Below are 6,000 nucleotides of genomic sequence, written 5' to 3' on the forward strand. Positions count from 1 at the left end.
TTTTTCCTTTCTTTCTCCCCGCCAGTCCCTCCCCCTTTATTTTTTTTTCCCCTTCTTCTTCTTTCCTTATTTCCCTTTCTCTTAGCAAGGGGAAATGCCCCTGGAGCTACAAGAAGCGACGCACAATAAAGCAAAATCATATTTTAGTCAAAATAGGCAGACGGCGCTCGCAGCCAACTTTCAAATTAGCATTTTGAGGGCAAATATGCAGCAATTTGAGATAATGAGGCCTGATTATTCAATCCAATGAATGTTAAATAGGCAGCGAGGGCGCCCGCGCCTTATCTCCCTGGCTTTCGATTTATTTTAGTTTAGTTTAGTTTTAATCGTTTCCCATTTGAACTCTTTATTTGTCTTGGCTCCAACCCACCCCACCCCCCAACACACACACACACACACACACACTCACACACTCACACACACACTCCATTCCTCTCCCTCTCTCCATTGCCAGGGCATCCCTGTGCTGCCAGCTGGGACTCTGCAGTGGGAAATTGGTGGCACAGAGCCATCCTCCCTTCTGCAACCTGTGGTCAGGAGGGCAGTTAGCAGCTTGTCCCTCAGAAAATTGGAGCGTGGGGAGGTTAGGGTGCTGCTGGCACAGCTGGTCCGTGTGTCTGTCCTCCAAGTGGTGGATGTGTGGTTGATGTTTTTGGTTGTGGTGGGAATGTTGGCAGGGATGTGCATCGCTGGTGTGGAGGTTTCATGGAGTCGCAGAATGGTTTGGGTTGGAAGGGACTTTTAAATCTCATCCAGTCCAACCCTCCTGCAGTCAGGAGGGACATCTGCAACTACAGCAGGTTGCTCACAGCCCCAGATAACCCCAACAAACCTGGAATGTTTCCAGCTACTGGGCATCTCTCAGCTCTCTGGGCAGCCTGGGCCAATGTCTCACCACTCCCACAGTGGAAGAACTCCTTCTGAATATCACAGGCATCTTCAGCAACGGGTCCAGGGTAGGCATTCTGCCTCTCTGCTCTGCTCTGCTGAGACCTCACCTGCAGTGCTGGGGCCAGCACAGCACAGACAGGGACCTGTTGGAGCAGGGCCAGAGGAGGCACAGCAATGCTGGGAGGGCTGGAAGCCCTCTGCTGTGAGGCCAGGCTGAGAGAGTTGGGGTTGTTCAATCTGGAGAAGAGAAGGCTCCAGGGAGACCTTCTGGTGGCCTTTCAGTACTTAAAGGGGTTGATAAAGCTGGGAGCAGACTTTTTAGCTCGTCGTGTTATGGTGGTTTGAAACTAAAAGAGGGAGATTTAGACTGGAGAGAAGGAAGAAATGTTTTACAGTGAGGGTGGTGAGACCCTGGCCCAGGTTGCTTGGAGAGGTGGTAAATGCCCAATCCCTGGAACCATTCTAGGTCAGGTTGTCTGGGGCTCTGAGCAAGCTGCTCTCATTGCAGATGTCAATGGGCACTGCCGGGACTGGACTAGATGACCTTAAAAGGTCCCTTCCGACCCAAACCATTCTTTGGTTCTACTCTGAACAGAGTAGCACAGAGGGAGAGACTCCACTCCCTTCACCTGCTGTCCACACTGTTGGAGATCAGTCCAGGACATGGTTTGGTCTGGGATGGGACCACACACTGCCAGCTCATGTCCAGATATTCCCAGCACCCACTGCCCCCACAAAGCAAAGACCAGCTCACCATCCTGCTCAGCTCAGCATCCCCTTCCCAGACTCCACATCTTCCCATCAATATTTTGCTTTGCTTCCATGGAAATGCAACTTCTTTGCCACCCCAGAGGTGCATTTCCCACCTCCAAGGAGGGACAGGTCAGCTGCAGGTTGGGGAGCTCCTGAGGGTGAGCAGCATTAAATACTGCCATGGCCACCACACTGGAGAGCAGCATTTTGCACCAAAAGTGGGGGGGGAAAGCAAAATTGTGTAACTGGCAGAATTTTCCAGCAAAAAAAGAAAGTTGAAGGAAATTTAAAGTTAAGTAGAAGCTGGAGTTAAAGTAAAAATAGAAAGTAAAAGAAAAAATAAAGCTGAAGCAAAAGTTAAAGAAGAAAATAAAATAAAAATTAAGGTTAAAGCAAAAATAAAGTTGAAGGAAATATTTAAGTGACAGCAAAAAAAATAAAGTTGAAGGAAAAATAAAGCAAAAATTGAAGCTGAAGGTAAAATAAATCTTGAAGCTAAAACTGAAGGTGAAGGAAATTAAAATTAAGGTGAAATTTAAAGGAAAAATTTAAAGTTGAAGCAAAAATTCTAGCTAAAAGTAAAGCTGAAGCTAAAATTGAAGGAACTGTTAGAACTATTAAAGTTAAAGCAAAAATGAAGATTAAAGCAAAAAATAAAGTTGAAGGAAAAATAAAGCAAAAATTAAAGTTGAAGCTAAAACTGAATCGAGGGAAATAGTAAAGTTAAAGGGAAAACTAAAGCTAAAATTAAAGTTGAAGCTAAAATTGAAGGAAATATTAAAGCAAAAAAAAAAAAAAAAAAGGTTAAAGCAAAAACTAAGGTTAAAGAAAAACTAAAGGTAAAGGAAAAGTTAAAGCAAAACTGAAGCCAGCCCAGGGTCATCCTCGGGTGCAAAGGGCACCCATGAGGTAGTGACACGGCCCCCGTGCTGCCCCTACCCCTCATTTTCCTTGTGATTCAAGAGAAGACTAACATAAAATAATTTATTTTTAGGGGTAATTAAAAATCCTCTTTCTTCCTCAAATGTGAAGGTGGTGGGAAAATAAAGAGATAGATAAAATGAGAGCTCAGAAGCTGAGAGCAGGGCAGGGAAGGTGAAGAGAGGCAGAAAAAAATAACCAGGGATGGGGGCAAGGATGGAAAGCAGCAGGGAGGAGGAGATGAGTGAGAGGAAAGATAATCAGAAAGGGGAAAAAAAAAAAAAAGAAAAGAAAAAAAAGAAAAATGAGAAAAACAATCAAAAGAAGGGAAAATCAAAAGCAGATGCTGTGGAGGGATAAGCAGCGGCCGCAGAGCAGGGCCAGGCACTGGGCTGGAGGAATAATTGGATTTCGGTTCATCTCGGGGGCGATAAGAAATTCCCTGTGTGGATTTTGATTCCTCCAGGAAGCATATTTTAATGGCACATTTGAATACCAGCAAGGTGATGCATGTGTCAGTGTGTGTGTCCCCCTCCCGCCCCCCCCCAAAAAAAAAAAGTGGGGTGCGAGGAGTTAGGTTTTCCCTGTTTTCCCTCTAGTTTTTGTCCTTGCTTGGAGGCTTTTAGGGCCAGACTGCTGCTCCTCCCGTGCTCAGCAGCTTCAGTCTCCTTAGCAGCTGTTTGGGGTGAGCAGGAACAGTGTGACCCCCCAAAAGCAAGGAGAGGGGACACAGAGACTCTAAATGGGGCATAGAAGATGAAAAGATGATAGAGTGACCCCAAAGGGGACATAGAACACCAGAAGAGGATGTAGTGATCCCAAAGGGGACACAGAGACCCCAAAGGGGACATAGAAAACCAGAAGAGGATATAGTGACACCAAAGGGGACACAGAGACCCTAAAGGGGTGATAGAAACCAAAAGATGACAGAGTGACCCTAAAGGGGACACAGAGACCTTAAAGAGGACGTAGGGATCCCAAAAAGGATGCAGTAAGTCCAAAGGGAACATAACAACCCCAAAGGGGACATAAAAACCTCAAAGAGGATGCAGCGACCCCCAAAAAAGAATTCAGCAAATCCCAAAGAGAACGTAGTGATCCCAAAAGGGACACACTGACCGCAAAAAGGATACAGTGACCCCAAAGGGGACATAGAAACTCCAGAGGGGACATAGAAACTCCAAAGTGGACATAGAGACCCCTAAGGAGCAGTTGCACCCATGAGCTGCCCTGGAACTCTGTCGGGGCACTCTGTGTCCCCGCAGCCAAGCGGAACGGGCAGCCCCATCCCCCAGGGAAGGGGACACGGAGCAGAAGGAAACCAAAGAGCAAACGACCAGCGGTGTGCTGCCGGAGATGGGAGCGATAGAGCAGAGCAGCTCATCAACTAGAGTGACCCCGAAACGTCCCTTATCACGACGGCATCAAAGCCCCAGGGTCCACATCACCCTGTCAGCATTGCCTGGCCGTGAGCATCCAAAATGCTGGTACCAGGCACGGCACAGCCCGCACGGCTTTGTGGTGTGACCTTGCTTGAGGGAGTGGAGAGCACAGGGTTTGGGCCCTCATCGAGTTATTAGGGTCAGTGGAGAGGGTTTTAATTGCTTATTAGGACTGGGGGCCCTTGGGGCCACTGGTGCTCCCCTGCCCTGCTGCTGTGTGGGAAATGCTGCTGAGAGGGGACAAGGTGGTGCACGATGACACTGTGGTCCCTGGGAATGATCCTTGGTGACACTGGGAATTGCTTCCATGTGCTTGCGTTTGAGGGTGATGCACCCCGCAAAGCGCTGGTGGGGAGGGTGCCCTGCCTGGGGCCTGGTGGGGGGACATTCCAGGGGACATGCCTGGAGGCTCTTGGGTGAGTAGTGCGTGTGTGTGTGCATGGTCACGTGTGCATGTGAGACACACAGACACATGGACATGTGTGCATGCTTGAGCATGGATGGACACACGTGCACACACATGCTCGTGCATGCACAGTCATGAAAACAAACAGTCATGCTTGCACGTGCATCCACTTGCTTGCATGCATAGGGCACACATGGATACATGTGCACATGCTTGCACACGTGTGGACACAGAAGCACATGCTTGCAGTGCATGCATGCTCATGCATGCACATGCTTGCACATGCATGGGCACAAGCTAGCACACATGTGCAGGGACACACAAGACCAGGCTTGCACATGCATGCATGTGCATGTACATGTATAGACACACAAGCACATGCATGAACACACAGGGATATGTTTGTTCCTGCTTGCTTGTGCATACACGTGCTTGACATGTGCATGGACACACATGATCACACACACACGCCACACATGCATGGACACACAAGCATGTACCTGCACATGCATGACCACAGATGCACACCTGCGCCCACTCAGGACCCACCTGCACGCACGCACACACACACGTTGGGGCCGGGAGCACGGAAACGCCACTAACGGCAGTGTCCGGATGGCCCGGTGCAGCGGGATGTGGGACACACAGATGTGACCCCCTCTCTTCCCGGCTCGCCCGAGAGGGACATGTGACGACACTCCTGAGTGACCCAGGCATGGCTTTGTGGTGGCCCCATCCCGCTCCATGTCCAAGCCCACACTCCCCGCGGTGTTCCGCCCGGTGCAGCGTGTGGTGCGTGCTGCACTCTGCATTGCCGATGCACGCCGGGCCCGGTGCACAGCCGCTCCCGCACGGTTCACACACACAGAGCCATCGGCGCACAGCCGCTCCCGCACGGTTCACACACACAATGCCCGGTGCACAGCCGCTCCCGCACGGTTCACACACACAGAGCCATCGATGCACAGCCGCTCCCGCACGGTTCACACACACAATGCCCGGTGCACAGCCGCTCCCGCACGGTTCACACACACAGAGCCATCGATGCACAGCCGCTCCCGCACGGTTCACACACACAATGCCCGGTGCACAGCCGCTCCCGCACGGTTCACACACACAGAGCCATCGATGCACAGCCGCTCCCGCACGGTTCACACACACAATGCCCGGTGCACAGCCGCTCCCGCACGGTTCACACACACAGAGCCATCGATGCACAGCCGCTCCCGCACGGTTCACACACACAATGCCCGGTGCACAGCCGCTCCCGCACGGTTCACACACACAGAGCCATCGATGCACAGCCGCTCCCGCACGGTTCACACACACAATGCCCGGTGCACACCTCCCCGGTGTACGCCCCCGCTGCCCCGCCCCGTGCCCGCGCTCCGGCGCCACGCCCCAACCCGGGTCTGGCGGGGCGGGGCCTGGAGCGGGCGGGGCGGCCGGTGGCGCTCGCGCTGCGGCCCGGCTGCGGCAGCGGCGGCGGCAGCGGCGGCGCGAGGCCCGGCCCGGTTCCGTTCGGTTCCTTCGTGTCTGGTTCTGTTCGGCCCAGCCCGGCCCGGCGCCTCGCCTCAGCGTCCCGCT

This window comes from Indicator indicator, chromosome 23, assembly GCF_027791375.1.
Source record: "Indicator indicator isolate 239-I01 chromosome 23, UM_Iind_1.1, whole genome shotgun sequence".
Lineage (NCBI taxonomy): Eukaryota > Metazoa > Chordata > Aves > Piciformes > Indicatoridae > Indicator > Indicator indicator.